Consider the following 18,881-nt stretch of genomic DNA (forward strand, 5'->3'; position numbering starts at 1 on the left):
GTATAAAATGTCCAATCAACAAGTTCATAAAGTACTCAAATCCTGTCCAGGGGCCACCAAACCTTTAATTCTCCTACCAATCAATTCTTCTTCAGCACTTAATATGTCCATTACTTGAAACGAACTTAAACAATACAAGTTAGAAGAAGCCACAAAAATAAATCTTTAAAAAAAAAGATATGCATCTGAGTGGGGAATCAGGATTTTCTTTGTATGTGTTAAATGTTAACATACTACGAAGTATAATCCACTTATCTATGTGATATAATAGAAATGCCCAAATAACAGACTACGATTTAAGCTTCCAAGACTGATACTTCAATCAAATTCTCACATGTACCTCAGTGATAATGACATATGAAAATAAACAGAGACAGAAATTTCTCAAGAAAGTACCCTCAAAGCATGTGAGTGTCATAGTTATGGAAGCAGACAAAGGAAGATTATAAAAGTCTTACCTCTTTTTCCACAATGGCATCACTTATTGATAATGACACTCACATGCCATTTCCACAACGGCATGTGAGTGTCATTATCAATAAGTAAGATGGAAGTTTTAGAGAATCTAACGATAGGCAAACAAATTTAATTTTGCATACAAGCACTAGGGAATGAATTTGTTTATATCCAACAACACTTCCATCCTATGTTTAATCAACACGGTAAAATAATACCTCCAACCACCATAACACCCTCCCTGATAAACAACCATTGCATTGATTGTAGTCTTCTGTAGAGATTTAACCACCAAAAGAGGCACAATAAGAGAGAAATATGTTAAAACGATGAAATTGTATGTAGCAACTCATTACATTGCTGCATTGAATTAAAACGATTTTGAATAGGAGTTTGTCAGTTTATACTCTAAACAAAACTCCTCTTTTGCCCTTTTTTTCCCTTTTTCATCTTGGACTTCCTTTATCTACAAAAATATATACCCTGGCTCAACAATAATTGTGGTGTGGAGTACCTGAAGCAATGGTTTGGAGTTGTCAACATCCATGAAATTCTTTATGACTTTACATTGGAATCTCTCTCTACTTCCTCAATCTTCCTATCTTCCTATGTTGATTGCCAGCCTTTTCTTCAATGACTTCCAGATGGTGAAAATGAAAAAAATGTTAATGTAAATAATGAAAATAAACTAAAATATGCTGAAGTTATGTAGAAAATAAAAAAATGATAAAATTTTCGTTGTTCATAACTTCATCTTTTTGTTCTTGACCAAGTTAGTTTCTAGTTTTATCCTTCTAACTTTAGCATTTTCATCTTCTTCATAATTTATAAAAAAAAATAAATAAATAAATAATCATTGTGACAAAACTATGCAGTGCCTTACGAAAATGAAATTGAATAAAAAAAACCTTAGTTTATGGTTCAACTCTTCATGAAGAAAAAAAGTTTTCCAATTTATAATTTCACAAAAAAGAAACATAATCATTGGAATAAAAACTGAAAGATTGAAATAACTTCAAATTACTAAATGTCAAATAAATATTAAAAGAATATTTCACCTTTTGAACAACAAATGACTTGGATTGAAAACGAGAGTAAACCTAAGAGGCTTCCACTCAGATCTAAACAATATGCTAAACTCCTTAAGATCCAAACAACCCATTAAAAATAGCTGCTTTGACAGATCTAAAACAAACTTTGAACGGACCTCAGCTACGACGACACTGGAACGAACAAAAAAAATTGCTAGAATGAAGCTTGAACAATGAACAAATTAGACAAACCAGACCTAAAAAAACATGTTTAAATGTATTGGCACGGAGCTTGAGCAGATTTCATGGACAGATCTAAGAGAGAAATGAAAAACATGAACGAATCAGAAAAACCTTGGCTTCGACGGTGCTGAAAAATAGAGCTTGAACGGTTCTTCCGATCCTTGACCTCAGTTGCAACTCCATCTCTTTCTTTTTTCCAATAACTTCTTCAATCTGATCGCCTCCTCTGGACATGTAATTCCTCTCTGGCCACATTCGCACTCTCCCAAGAACGGGGAGGGACATTTACCGAAATTCTACGACGGACGATAGAGCGAAAAATGGACTTCTACTGTATTAGTCAATGGTAGCGATTGTAACTATGTTGTACTTTCAACCTCGCTTCTTCTACGAAGACGAATCAGAGCTGTCGTTTCCTTCTGACCACTTTTATTCCATCGAGAGACTCACTGAGCGGTTAATTTTCCAATGAAATTCCTTTTCGAGTTTGTTTATTGCTGCGTGCCGGTGAACATGTCACGCATAGAGAATCCGGAGGAAACGAAAGCATTAGGCATCAAGGAGTTGAGATCTCTAGCTCCAATTACCACCAGAAAACACCAGCGGAGAAAACGAAGCACGTTGTTGCCTCAAGCGGCGAAACTAACCGCCGATTGGAAGCCATCGCTGGGAACAATCTCAGAGGATAAGGTAGTCCTGGTAGTGGTGGGTGAACCCATTGCTGAAATAGGCCTCACAAGAACGAGGAGGGACAGGGGAGTGAGACTAAGGGAGATAAGAAGGTAAGATGGTCTAGGGCTTGGAAGAATATGGGTTTTCTAGGAAGGGGAAGCATTTTTTGGAAGTGTCTTTAATGTCTTGGGAAAAAATGAAAAAAATGAAAAAAAAAAAAAAAAAAAAAAAAAGAATTTCACGGGGCTTGGAAGAAAATCTTGAGAAAGAAAGAGGGAAATGAAAAAAAATGGGGGGAAAATAGAAAATGAGGAAAAAATGTTAAAGGTGCCCCTACAATGTCGATTTAAAACCGACATTAAAGATCCACTTTTAAAAAAAAAAAAACAAAATCGACATTATACATCCGATTTCACTTTTTCCAATCGACATTAAAGCCCAAAATTCTTGTAGTGGTCGATGCATAATCATTTAGATAAAGCTATATGATCGTCTAGAAAAAGCTATGCGATCGTTGAGTCTATCGTTTAGCTCGGTCTATCGCCTACAGACACTACACTATCGTTTACCTTGGACCAACGATCGTTTAGCAAAACTATGCAATCGTTTAGTAAATACTGCACGATCGTTTAGCTCTACTCTGCATAATCGTTTGGCTGGCCCAGCCGTCATTTAGTAAATCCAAATTTACTTAACGACTTCGTCATTTTCTTTTGCGTGAGAGAGAAAACTCAAAACTTTTTAGCATTTGTAAGAAAAAAAAAACTTCTTTTTGAAAATAGGAAACCACTTTCCTTTTAAACTCATGATTACCATGATCCAATAACCACCTACTCATATGGTTATTAAAAGAAAAAAGAATTAATTATCTAATAATTAATATTATTATAAACATAAATGATAACCAACTTATCATACTATATTTATAACCTATAGTCTTAATATTTCATCTCATGAAACATATAAATCATAGTTATTTTTCTATTCCATGGTACTTAATGTAAATCTCATTTACATCAATCCTCCACTAGATGTATCTCATACATCATACCGATTATATCATATATAATCAAAACACCTCTTGTCAATTTGAAAATTTCAAATCAACACTAAGAACTGATCCTCAACTAAATCCATTGAGCTACCAAGGGGACCTCATGGACCTGTAGCTTGAAGCTCCAACGGTACATGAATAACTGACTAAAGTCTTTAGCCACAGGATCCACCATTCGTTAATTTCCAGGCACACTACTAAATACCGACAGCTGAACTCTCTTACCACAGATATATTATGTGTTCATCTTAACCAATCAACAGTGCGACAACCCTTCACAGATCGCTCCTAGTACAGCTGGGCCAATAACCGTTATGCCCCTGTAGTTACATCTGTCTCCTTAAGTACTACTGATCCCTCTAATGAACATAAGGCATAATCCTACTATGACTGAGTCTTCTCTTCCAAAGAGAAGCTGTGGCCACTATGTTCATGCCCCGGAATTAGCCCTTAAAGGAGTAATCTCTCTACTTATCCCTGCTTCGGGAAAGGAGTGAATTCCATCTTGTGGATTGAGTTCTCAGCTCCCAGCTGATCAGACAAGTCCCCAAAAAGGTAGGCATGTTGAGTTGGCAATCTGGCCACTCTCACCCATACTAATCAAAGGACCGCCCTCAAATGCAAGAGTTCCCAAAACACTCAGGATTGAGGTCGTGTCACCTATGGTCATTTAGTTGAGATGAAAGTCTCTAGTATCAACGGAATTATATATAGAGTCTAGTCATCTCGTGGTCCAGTTCTTATACAAACTCTTTGTATAGGACACCCCCGCTCCACGTCTCCACATGAATGGTCAGGATCTACCATCTGTAGTAGTTTACAACACTTGCAAACCTCTATAAAGCGGGCTGTATTCATAGTGTCACCAGGATCAGGTATCCCACCTTAATCCTTATACTACAGACTTATTTAGGTTATCACTTAAGGCATGATTCACTTGTATATCACATATACATGCTTAAGTTCACATAAGATAACCAAGGAGCTTTGTTTATTAGATATGAGTAAATGCCAGAATTAAATAACACTTATTTTATTCATTGAATAATGTGTATCTTTACAAAACAACGATACTCCGAGAGAATTAGGACATTAATCCCAACAATACAGGTAGATAATGTTCAAGTAATAAACTAAAGGGTTTATAGTATATGGATAAGGTTGGTTGCCTTTTCTTAGTAACAATATGGATACGACCCACTTTGTAAGTGTTACAAATGTTATAAGTATTACAAACGATGTGATTCAAATCGTTCATGTGGAGACATGCGAGTAGAGGTATCCTATACAATAAGATTGTAAAACTAAAAACAATGGGTTATTGATATTTAATTATAATAAATAGTATTTTAGTAAAGAACTATGTTATTACTCAACAAAGATTTTTCTGGACCGAAAAATTCTTAATCCCTCTTTGTAATACCGTTGACTGAAGAAATTAATATTTCATAAAATAATCATGTAATTCGATCTCAATCCTAAGTGAGTTATGGACTCCTGTCTATGAGAGTTGTTCTTTGATTTGTATAAGTGAGAGTGGCCCAAGTCACTGATTCAATAAGCCTACCATTTTGGGGACATGTCTAAGTAAAGAATTGGGATCATAGTTGCATAAGATGGAATTCACTTCTTCCTATCTTTAGGGTAAGTAGATGAGTAGTTGCCTAAAGTGTTGATTCCAAGTCTTGAATAAAGGATATCCACCCTCTCACTGGCCCGAACGGGACGTGGTTTATGGTAAGACCATAAATAGATTGTTCATTAGAGGGATCAGTAGTACGTAAGGGTTTGAATAATGTGGCACCACACCCTCTCCTGACCCGAGAGAGGTTTGGTCATAGTTGGACTATGACTTATTATTCATTAGAGGAATCGGTGGTACTTAAGGAGTTGGATGTAACTACAAGGGCAAAACGACAATTTTGGCACAGTTGTACTTACGAGCAATTTGTGAAAGGTCATTGCATTGTTGACTGGTTATATCCAATAGACATAGAAATATATATGTAGTGTAAAGAGTGCAGTTGTCGATATTTAGTGGAGTGTCCACCAGATAATGGATGTTGAATAATTTAATTAAAGAAATTTAATTAATTATTCAAGTACCATTGGAGCTTCAATCTACAGGTCCATGAGGTTTCTTCTGTAGCTCAACAGGGATTTAATGAGAATAATTTTTGGATTAATTTGAATTGTTCAAATTAATTGAGGGAATTAATTATATATGATATAATTAAATTTTTACTTAATTATATATGATATAATTACTATAATATATTTGATAAATTATTTGAGAGGAAATAAATATTTGAATTTGATTCAAATATTAATTATGTAAGTTGGATTCATATAACTAATTATAGTATAAATGGGATTTATATTAATATCATGCATTATTGAGAGAATGAAAACTATAGGCTATATTGATACAATATTAAACTATAGGTTATATGTTAAATTTGATATAACATATAGTTTAATATATATTATATGATAAGGTAGTTATCATAAAAATATATATTAAATGGCTTTTGAAATAATTTTCAATTTATTTTGAAAATGTTTTTGGGAGGGAGTTATAACTCCCTTCCCCTATTTCTCTCTATTAATGCATGTGTGTGGTGGTTTGGAAGATGTGCTCTTTCAATTCCAAACAAAAGTTTTTCTCTATAAAAACACAATTTTCTTCTCAATCCCTTACTTTCTTCCAAAAATCTAAGAGCCCACAACTCCTTAGTGATTCTCATCCCAAAAGATAATACAGGAGGTTCTTATTGTGGTGGTGTTCATTTGGATCACTTTTTCGTTCATGATTGTGAACGAACCATTGAAGGTCCTTAAGCGGAAACGGGACCGGTCCTAAATCCCAAATTTTACAGAAACCATAATTTTACAGAAGAAATTAAAATTATGCATCAAATTTTAAAATACAACATGTTTATAGAAATTGAGAAAAGGATATTAGGAACTCATCCTTGAAGATCATCCGATCTTCTTCGTGTATCTTCTTCTCCAAAATGTCACGAACAACAACGTACTTGAAACCCTAATTTATCCCGAATGGCCATTATCAATTGGTTGCCTCTGTATTCTTTGGGATGAGAATTTAGGAGTGTGTGGGCTCTGGCTTTTTGGTAAGGGGAAATATTAGAGATTTAAGAGATAGGAAGAGATCAAAAATTTTACATAACTCTTTCTGTAAAACTAAAAAAACAAACAAATAAATAAATTATTTTTTTAAAAAAAGGCTAAAAGGGGAAGAAATGAAGAAAACAAAAAACAACCCCTTTAGCTTCCCACTAGCACGTAGTAGGGAGAAAAATGAGAGAAAGTTATAACTCCCTCCCTAAAATTATTTTTCAAAAAAATAATAATAAATAAAATTGATTTTAATACAAACATTAATATATATTTATATGATAACCACTTTATCATATAATATATATTAAACTATATGTTATATCAAATATAACATATAACTTATAGTTTAATATTGTATCCAATACAATATAACCTATAGTTTAATTCCCTCAACAACGATATTTAATTATATGAATCCAATTCACATAATTAATATTTGAATCATATTCAAATATTTATTTCCTCTCAAATAAACTTTATATTATAATGTATCAAATAATTATAGTAATTATACCATATATAATTAAATTAAATTAATTATATCGCATATAATTAATTCCCTCACTTAATATGAACAATTCATATTAATCCAAAATTGATTCTCATAAATCCCCCTTGAGCTACAGAGGGACCTCATGGACTTGTAGCTTGAAGCTCCAACGGTACTTGAATAATTACTTAAACTCTTTAATTAATTTATTCAACATCCATTAACTATCGAGCACTCCATTAAAAACCGATAGTTGCACTCTTCGCACTACAGATATATTTCTGCGTCCATTGGATATAACTAATCAACAGTTTAATGACCCTTCACAAATTGCTCATAAATACAACTAGGCCAAAATTACCGTTTTGCCCATTGTAGTTACATCTAACTCCTTAAGTACCATTGATCCCTCTAATGAACAATAAATTATAAACTAAACCCCTCTCGGGCCAGGAGAGGGTGTGATGCCACATTGTTCAAGCCCCGGAATCAGCCCTTAAGGGGGCAATTTATTTACTTTCCCCTATCTCGAGGAAGGAGTGAATTTCATCTTATGTAGTAATGTTCCCAACTCCCTAATCAGACGAAACCCCAAAATGGTAGGCTTGTTAAGACGGCGAACTGGTCACTCTCACACATACAAATCAAAGAACCGCCTTCATGGCTAGGAGTTCACAACTCCATCAGGATTTAGATCATGTCACCTATGGTCATCCTAGTGAAATGTAAGTCTCTATTATGAACGTCGTTATATAATGAGACTAGTCATTTCGTGGTCCGATCTTATATAAAGTCTTTTGTATAGAATATCCTCGCTCACATGTCTCCACATGAATGATCAGGATCAGATCATTTGTAGTACTTTACAACAATTGTAATATCTACAAAGCGGGTCGTACTTGTAGTATCACCAAGATAAGGTATCCAGCCTTATACATCTACTACAGACCATTTAGGTTATCACTTAAACGTGATCCACATGTACGTCTCTACATACATGTTTAAGCTACAAAAGATAACCTTGGATGTCGTTTATTGGTTTCTAGGTTTAATGTTACTAAATGTCAAATAAAACATCTCATATTTTATTAAATAAATAAAACATTTGTACAATAAATTTCAAACTATAGAACCCTACGAGATTTAGGGCACCAATCTCAATAGATTGTTCATGCAAAATCGAGAACAAATGTTCTTCAAGGGTAAGTCTTTTCTCACCCTAATTCTCTCTTTTCCATTTATGATTGCATGTTGTAAATTTGTGACGATGCATAATGTTTGTATTCTGTAATTTTGATTCTATGAAAATAAAACTTGGATCGATCTCCACGCTTCCGCTCAAGCACCTTCACAGGTTCCTTCACTTTGATCTCATTATGTCCAATAACAAAACCAAGGAAAGATATTTCTGTTACTAAATGCATTTTTTTTTTTTTTTGCATTTATATGTAGTTGATGTTTAGACAAAGTAGACCAAATAGTGTGCAAGTGTTTCATGTGTTCTTCTAATGTAGTACTATACACAAGTATATCATCAAAGTAAATCATAACAAACTTGTTAAGAAAAGGAAGAAAAAACCTTATTCATAAGCCACATGAATGTACTAGGTGCATTTGAAAGGTCAAAGGGCATGACCAGCCACTCGAATAAGAATTCATTCGTTTTGAAGGTAGTTTTCCATTCGTCCCTTAGTTTAATCTAAATTTGATGGTAACCACTATGAAGGTTTAGTTTGAAGAAGATGTTTGCACTATGAAATTGGTCAAGTAGGTTACCAACTTAAGAAATAGAGAATCTGTACTTAACTATGATTTGATTGATAGCTCGATTATCAACACACATATGCCAATTACCATCTTTTTTGGGTGTCAAAAGAGCGAGAATAGCACAAAGGTTAATGTTTGTCTAAATGAATCCTTTCGCTAATAGCTCCTGAACATGATCATGTAAAATTTTGTATTCTTAAGGACCCATTTTGTAATGAGGAAGGTTTGGAAGAGTTGCTTCTGGAAAAAATCGAACTGATGTTGGATGTCACGAAGAGGTAGGAGGCTTGGTGGTGGTTTAAGTAAATTTGGAAATTGCTTGAATAATTCTTGAAAGGTCTATAAAAATTGGGTGGCCTCAATTGCCTTAGCCTCTCCTTTAACAATTAATCCCCACATAACTTCTTCACATCATCTAATGAATTGTTTTCCATTAAGGATGGTAAATGGTCGCCCTTTAGAGTCTTTCGAAGAACAAAAAGTATTTGCCTTTGTCATACGTAATAGGACAATTTTTCTCCCATGCTAAGAGAGCTCATAGGTATACATACTCAACTGTGTTCCCTCCAAGAGTGTTGCGAGAACACCTCTGGAGTTGTAAAACGGGCGTAAAGCTAGTTTACATCACTTCCGCATTTTAGGTTGCCCTGCACATGTGCTTGAGGCTAATCCCAAGAAGTTGGAACCACAATCGAGGTTATGCCTCTTTGTAGGCTACCCCAAAGGTACACGAGGGGGTTATTTTTATGATTGAAACTTCAACAAAAGTTGTTGAAGAGCCTGCTACATCAACAAGAGTTGTTAATGGGAGTTCATCTAGCAGGTTGGTTCCACTACAAGAGTTGAGGGAACCTCAACGTAGTGGGAGGGTTGTGAACCTACCCGTTCGCTACCTGGGTTTCACGGAAATCCTTGCTATGGTAGCAGATGGCGACGTTGAGGATCCATTGTCTTATCAGAAGGCAATGGAGGATGTTGACCAGGATGAATAGGTTAAGGCCATGGATCTCGAGATGGAGTCAATGTACTTAAACTCAGTATGGAACTTTATAGATTAACCTGATGGGGTGAGATCTATAGGTTGTAAATGGATCTACAAGCACAAACGGGGTGCTGATGGGAAGGTACAGACCTTCAAGGCTCAACTTGTGGCAAAAGGTTATACCCAGGTAGAGAGAATCGACTATGAGGAGACTTTCTCGCCTGCTGTCATGTTAAAATCGATTTTCATCCTCCTGTCCATTGCAGCTTATTATAATTATGAGATCTAGCAAATGGGTATCAAAACAGTCTTTCTGAATGGTAATCTTGAGGAGACCATTTACATGGTGCAACCTGAGGGATTCATAGCCCAAGGTCAAGAGCAAAAAGTTTGCAAACTAAATCGGTTCATTTATGGGCTGAAACAGGCATCTCGATCTTGGAACATATGATTTGATACTGCGATCAAGTCGTATGGCTTTGACCAAAACGTTGATGAACCTTGTGTATACAAGAAGATCATCAACGCTTCAGTAGTCTTCTTAGTATTGTATGTAGATGATATACTACTCATTGGGAATGATGTAGGTCTACTGACTGTAGTTAAGAACTGGCTAGCGACTCAATTCCAAATGAAAGAATTGGGAGAGGCTCAGTTTGTTCTAGGCATACAGATCTTTCGGGATCGTAAGAACGAAGTGATAACACTGTCTTAGGCATCGTACATTAATAAGATGTTGCTCAAGTACTCGATGCAGGACTCCAAGAGGGGCCTACTACCGTTCAGGCATGGAGTCACTTTGTCTAAGGACATGTGTCCTAAGACGCCTCAAGAGGTTGAGAAGATGAGATGGGTCTCATATGCGTCTGCCATTGGCAGTTTGATGTACGCGATGCTCTGTACTCGTCCAAACATCTGCTACACTGTGGGCATAGTGAATAGGTATCAGTCAAACCCAGGCTAGGGTCACTGGACCACAGTGAAGAACATCCTCAAGTATCTTCGGAGAACGAGGGACTATATGCTCGTGTACGGTTCTAGGGATTTGATCCTTACTGGATATATAGATTCTGACTTTCAGACTGATAAAGACTCTCGCAAGTCCACATCAGGGTCAGTCTTTACTCTTAACGGAGGAGTTGTAGTGTGGTGAAACACTAAGCAGGGGTGCATCGTCGACTCCACTATGGAGGCGGAATACGTAGCGGCTTGCAAAGCTGCTAAAGAGGCCGTCTGGCTCGGGAAGTTCTTGACAGAACTGGAAGTTGTTCCAAATGTGTCTAGGCTCATTACCCTATATTGTGATAATAGTGGGGCAGTGGCGAACTTTAAGGAGCCGAGGAGTAACAGGCGCAGCAAACACATAGAGCAGAAGTATCATTTGATCAGCGAGATAGTGCATCAACGGGACGTGATTATCACGAAGATCGCTTCGGAGGACAATGTTGCTGACCCATTTACGAAGGCTCTCATGGTTATAGTGTTTGAGGGTCACCTACAGAGCATGGGACTACAGGATCACCCGTGGCTAGACTAGGGCAAGTGGGATATTTTCTTGTCGGCTTTTATGCCTTAGTTTATTGTTTTGTATTAATTTTATGTACACCCCACTTCGCTTTAGGACAAGTGGGAGATTGTTAGGGTTGATGCCCTAAAGTCTCGTGTCTTGTAGTTTGTAAATAGTTTGTACGAACGCTTGTGTTGTATAATATATGATATTTACTTCACATCTTGTTTTTTGCTTAGTTACATGTTATATTTAACTTAAGCATGTATGTGGTGACATACAAGTGGATCATGTCTTGAGTGCTAACCAAATGGTCTGTAGTATATGGATATATGAGGGAAACCTTATCCTGGTAACGCTACAGATGCGACCCGCTTTGTGGAATGGTCACAAGTGTTGTGACTTGTCACAGATGGTCTAATCCTGATCATTCATGTTAAGGACATACGAGCGGGGGCGTCCTATACAAAGAGTTTGTATAAGACCTGACCATGAAGTGTTAACATCTCGTTATATAACACCGTTCCTGATAGAGACTTCACTTCACTAGGATGACCATAGGTAACACGACCTCAATCCTGAGTGAGTTGGGAACTCCTGCCATTGAGGGTGGTCCTTTGATTTATATGGGTGCGAGTGGCTAGGTCGCCGATTCAAACCTACCACTTTGGGGATTCGTCTAATTTGGGAGCTGGGAACTCAGCTACACAAGATGGAATTCACTTCTTCCCTGAGGCAGGGGCAAGTAGATAGATAGCTCCCTTAAGGGTTGATTACAGGGCTTGAACGATGTGGCGCCACACATGTTCTCTTGGCCCAAGAGGTGTTCACACATAGTTGGACTATGTTGTATTGTTCATTAGAGGAATCAGTGGTACTTAAGGAGTGAGATGTAACTACAAAGGCAAAACGGTAAATTGGCCCAACTGTACTTAAGAGCATCTGTGAAGGGTTATCATACTCATGATTGGTTATGTACGATGGACGCAGAAATATATCTATGGTAAGAAGAGTTCATCTATTGGTCTTTAGTGGAATGTCTGACAATTAACGGATAGTGGATCTCATGGCTAAAGAGTTTAGTCAGCTATTCACGAACTGTTGGAGCTTCGAGCCACATATTCATTAGGTCCCCTGGGTAGATTGGATAAAGTCAAGAATCAGTATTTGGGTTAATTTGAAATGTTCAAATTGACAAGAGTAGGATTGTATCAAAAGTAGTGGAAGCACAAGGATCATCTAAGCACTCAAATTCATTAATTTTGGCCAAATATAAAGCATGCTTTTGCAAAAACAAGTGAGTTTCAAGACATACCTCTTATAGAACTTCTTCAAAGCTTCTTCACCAGCTGCTATCTTCTCCAAATCTTGTTGTAGACCACCTCAAGTTCTTCCCCACTATTCTCTTAGTGCTCCAGATTGAGTTGTGGGACTCAAAACAAGCTTGAATCAAGGGTAGAAAGAGAAATACTCACTGCAAAAAATCAGCTGAAGAACTCTTTCTTCAAACCAATTTTTCTCTCAAAAGCTCTATAGATTGCATACTTGATTTTCACTCCAATCTTTTCGTTATATTGCAGATCAACATGCAAATAAAATAGTTGCATGAGTTGTCGCTCATGCTTGGAGAAGACAAGGCAAAGATATTGCTTCTTGTGTGAGCTACTTCAAAAGATGAGATTTTTCATTAAGTGTTTTGTTTTCTTTTTCTTTTTCAATTTTATCTCAAAAAATAAAATTTTGATTTTATTAAATCTATTTTGATTTTAAAATGTAAAATTTAATTAATTACATAAATTAAGTATTAAATAAAACTTAATTAATTTATTATCAAATATTAAATTAATTTTAACACATATCCATCTTTATATATTTAAATCATATTTAAATATATCAATTCTCCTATTCCGTTTAATTCTAAAATTAAACTATAATTATATCTCAATTAATTACTAATTCCCTTAATTCGAATTTGAACGTTTCAAATAAACTTATCACACTATTCTAGAGCTAGTCTGTTACGAGCTAGTAGGGGGACCTCGCGGACCTACAGATCATGGGTTCTAACGATCCGAGATTAATTGGCTAAACTCATTAGACCAAATTAATCCTAGTTCGTTAATAATGGGTCACTACACTAAAGCCCATAGTTGCACTTCCCTCACTGCAGATATATTATGTCCACATGATTAACCATAATCAGCAAGTCGACCCTTCACAAGTTGTTCGTAATAATGGTTGGGTCAAATATCTGTTTTACCCCCGAGATTACGTCTTATTCCTCAAGTCCCTACTGATCCTCTAATGAAAAACTAGTTTGTGATCCAATCATTAAACCAAACTCTCTCAACCCAGTGAGAGGGTGGGCCCCTTGTTCAAAACATGGATTCAGTACTTGAGAGAATAACCTTTCTCCTATTTCTAAATCGGGTAGGCATGAACTTCTTCTTGCACTCTATGTTCTAGGTTATCTATCCGGTCTTACCCCTGAAATCGGAGTCTTATTGAGCCAGCGCTATTGAGCCAACCCTCAACTATGCAAATCTAAGGGTAATCTTAAATAAACAGGAGTTCATAGTTAGCTCAGGATTAAGATCGAGTTACCTACGTCATCTAGATGAATTAGTCAGTCTTAAACAATAAACAGTGTTACAAAGTAAGAGTGACTTATTTCTTGGTCCGAATCTTATTCAAACTCATTGCATAGGACGCCCACACTCCTCATGTCATAACATGTACGAATTAGGATCACATCGTATATAGCACTTTACAACTCTTTGTAACAACTACAGAGTAGGCTGCATCCAATGGTGTTACCAGAATAAGGTACTCAATCTCATTCATGTACCATAGATCATTTTGACTATTTACTCGAACCCGATCCACTCTTATGTCTCCACATAAAGTTCAAGTACTCATACAATAGTCATGGGTCTTAGTTTAATGGATTTAAACTTTCGTACAATTTATGAAATCAATAACAAGTATATTGATTATAGAAGATGTTTATTATTTTACAAACTGCGAGTTTTTAGGACATAAAACCCAACAAAGAGGAAGTTCAATTATATATGATATAATTGGACTGGTTAATTATATATGATATATGTATGAGATACATTATTTTGGAGGAAATTAGATATAAATATGATTTATATCAAGTAGAGGGGAAATTACTATAGTAGATATGTAATGTCAAACTTTACGGTAAGAATATAATATGATTATATTTATTAATTATTTAATTGGAAAATTATATGATAATTGGCCTAAAATTTCTCTCGGACGTGTGTTAGTGGGAGCAGCCGCTTTGGTTATGGTAACCGAAGAATAAAATGAAAAATTGTTTCATTTTGCAAAAGTTCGGAAATATTGGCATCAGTGTGGAAACATAAACGATCACATAGTCGAGAGCCTATACGATAGTTGCTCAGCGCCTAAACGATCGCACATCTCACGCCTAAACGATCACACGCTAGTCCTTAAACGATCGCTTAGCTTTCCTAAACGATCACATAGTGTGTCGTGTTTTTCTAAACGATCGCTTAGTAAAACCTACACGATCGTATAGCTTCTTCTAAACGATAAATATTTAGCTATACGATAGCTTCTTTTTCTTTCTCACTTGCTTATCGTCTACATAATTTGTTCTTCCTTCTACCTCTACCAAACTCACCAAAGACCACACTTTAGGTTTTCACTCCGAGAATACCAAGGATTCCTTTTTGGTGGTGTCGTTCCTACTATTGTTCACTTATTCGTGATAGTTCGTGCTGCTACAGACGACTTGTTTACTGGGCGATAGAGATTGTGTAGAGGTCTTCCGCTGCATCAGAGTTCATCACTTGAAGAGGGTCTTCAACTGGTATGAGAACTTTTTTCCTTCGTATTTTTATTGTTCGAAGCATGGCTTTAATTAGTATTAATTTACATAACTGTATGTTAGAATGTATATATTGTATTTCGGTCACAATGAAATTGGAAAGATCTGAACACGCTCATGGATGCTCTTTGTTAAGAGATCCTTTAGACCCGTTGACTGAGCGAGGACCATCGAGGATTGACTTGACCCGATTCATCTTCAGAAGTGTTTTAATTGGTTCGGTTCAGGTGGTTCACATCTGGTTCAAGCTGTTTGGGTTCAGTTTGGAGCGGTTCGAGCAGTCCGAAAGTGGTTTGGAGCTGTTTCTTACTGTTTTTTTGTAGTAATTAGGCCTTTGCTTGAAAATTCCAAAACTAAAACCATATCAGTATGTGTTTAATTATTTATGCATGTGATATATGTTATAATTAAATAAACCTTGTATGTGCATACAGTATATCATGTAGATTTATAATCCCACCATAGGAAGCATGTTACATGCATTGAAAGTATGTTATAAAATGTTATAATATATAGTATGCATGTTTAGGGTTTCTTTTATTTAATATAAATGTTATATTAAATATTGAATGCCTTTGATGTATGTTGTGGATGTTTATCATGTCTAAAATTTTGTAAGTTGTTATAAAATTAGGTTAGACATTTAAAATCCATAACAAAGAACAATACATGCTCATGTAGGTTAACCACTCGTTTTAATAATTAAAATAGGTCGTTAAACGTGTAAAACTCGGGTTACAAACTCAACCAATATATAATCCTATCGAAGGCAGGGGGATTTAATTTGATGATCTACGGAACACCTCCTATCTAGGGATTATAGCCAAATTATTGAGCGTTGTTAACCGGTTTTATGAGCAATACGTGAGCGATGTGAGATTTTAAAACTAGTTTATCACCGTGAGATTCCTATGTTGCGTCTGCTTGTCGTCTTTAAGTCGGCCTCGCTGGTTGTTTAACGACGGCTATCCCCTCGAGAGTTTTAACATAGGATTCGGAACAACTCAAACTCTAGAAATAGATAGGATTTATAAAGTCGATTTCCACTTTGACTGTCCAACTTCGGGAGCATCGTTGGGATCGGATTTCTGAGGTCTAAAAACAGAAGGTTACATTTACAGGATTACTAAAGAGTTAGTAATTTCAGACCAAAAATGGTAGCTAAATGACTATCGAAATATGAGTTATTCTGGAGAAAGTACTTAGTCAAGAATGTCTTGTTATACTATAGTTGCAAAAAATAATCTTGGGTATATTATTACTTTCCTAAAACGTAATTGGATTTGAAAAGCAATTCACTTATAAAATTTGTTCATATTTTTCAGAATGACAAGTTCACTAGTACAATTTTTGGTGTCTAATAAACTAATTGGGGATAATTATGTAACTTGGAAATCAAATTTGAATACTATACTGGTGATAAACGATTTACAGTTTGTCTTAACAGAGAATTGTCCTCCCATTCCAAGCTCTAATGCAAACCGAACTATTCGGGATGCGTATGATAGATGGTTCAGGGTGAATGACAAAGCCCATGCCTATATCCTCACCAGCATATATGATGTTTTGGCGAAGAAACATGAGATTATAGGTACTGCTAAAGAGATTATGGAATATCTACGAGGGATGTTCGGGTAACCGTCCTTCTCCCTAAGACATGATGCTATTAAGTATGTTTACAACTGCCGTATAAAAGAGGGGGCATCTATTAGAGACCATGTCCTGGACATGATGGTCCATTTCAATGTGGTGGAAGTAAATGGAGCTGTCGTTGACAAGAGAAGTCAAGTCATTTTTATTCTAGAATCTCTTCCGAAGAGTTTTCTGCAGTTCTGCACGAACGCACTCATGAACAAAATTTAATACAGTTTGACTACTCTTCTGAATGAGCTACAGGCTTACCAGAAAATGATAAGAGCTAAAGGTCTAGAACCGGAAGTACACGTAACTACCTCTAAGAAGAGAGGAACGTTCTCCAGAAAACTTGATGTTGCTTCCTCTTCACAGAGTAAGAGTATTCCTGTTAAGAAGAAAAAGGGCAAAGGGAAGAAGAAAACCGTTGGAAGAAAAGGCAAGGCTAACGTTGCAGACAAAGGAAGGTATTTCCACTACAACGAGGAAGGGCACTGGAAGAAACTGCCCTCAATACCTTGCTGAGAAGAGAGCAAAGAAAGCAAAACAGGCAAACTAGTTCCTGAAGATCGCATGTTATCCTCAATATGACCAATAGAAGATGTTGCTGTCTGAAGATAATCTTATCAGCTTTTGTAATAAGAGTTAGTTTATCTTAAAAAGAACAAACTTTATATATTTTTATTGTAAATGAAATTTCATTAGCGAAAATTATGTTTGTTTTATCGCATAGCAACTTATGTTAAGAACCAACCTAGTTAAAAGTCATTTGCAAATATTCAGATGTTTAATCTAAGTGATAAGTTTAGAACACTTGAAAAGTTCAGAGTGTACAAAACTTGTTAGGTAAAACTGAAATGTTTAGATTGGATCAAAAGTATAGAAAATTTAAGATTTCTAGGTCTATTTGATAGAACATGAAATCCAGTGACAAACTTTCTAGTTGCCTTAGATTGTTTTCTCAACATCATTTCAATTATTGGAATATTGTTCAAGATCACCTTGTATTATTTGTTTCCATAAAAACTTGCATATATCAATAAAGAGTTATTGAATTAACACTATAAAAAAAATTATTTAGATAGGTCAGATACATCTAACTCAAAGAATTGAGAGACCTCAATGTAGTGGGAGGAAAGTATGACTTCCTAGCCATTATAGAGAAATAAGTGTTGTGAGAATAAGATACATTCCCCATATAGTTTAATAAGAAGTCTATTATACATTAACAAATTTACAAAGATTCTCTCGGCTAAAGTGTTTGAGAATCTCCTAGTAAGACTAGGAATACCAAGTTAATAACCTAGGGCAAGTGGGAGAAAAATCGGGTATGAGATACTGAATGGTAAACCAAGGGTATGGGATGCCCTAGTTTATTTCTCCATAAAACTCAAAAATTTAGTATTATATATTCGGATATATAAAGTTACCACTGGAGTTTTAGTCCAAGTGGGAATTTGTTGGGTTTTATATCCTAAAACTCGTGGTTTGTAAACAATAAAACTTATTCTAAAAATTCAATGAGTTGTTATTGAATATATGTATTTCTTATTTTGTTTTAGAAATAAATTCAATAAACAAAAAGATTCATGACTATTATATGAGTACTTGAACTTTATGTGGAGACATAAAAGTGGAGGTTCGAGTACATAGTCAAAATCATCAATAGTATATGAATAAAGTTTGGTGCCTTATTCTAGTAACGCTATTGGATGCGACCCACTCTGTAGTTGTTACAAGAAGTTGTAAAGTGCTATAGACGATGTGATCCCAATTCGTACATGTTATGACATGAGGAGTGGGGGCGTCCTGTGCAATGGGTTTGTATAAGATCGGACCAAGAAATCAGTCATTCTTACTTTATAACACTGTTTACTATTTAAAACTGACTATTTCAAAGCAATGACCTAGGTAACTTGACCTTAATCCTGAGGTAACTATGAACTCCTGTTTATTCGAAATTATCCTTAGATTTGCATAGGTTAGGGTTGGCTCAACAGCGCCGGCTCATTAAACCTCAATT

This window comes from Benincasa hispida, chromosome 8, assembly GCF_027475165.1.
Source record: "Benincasa hispida cultivar pf3 chromosome 8, pf3_genome.v1.1, whole genome shotgun sequence".
Classification (NCBI taxonomy): domain Eukaryota; kingdom Viridiplantae; phylum Streptophyta; class Magnoliopsida; order Cucurbitales; family Cucurbitaceae; genus Benincasa; species Benincasa hispida.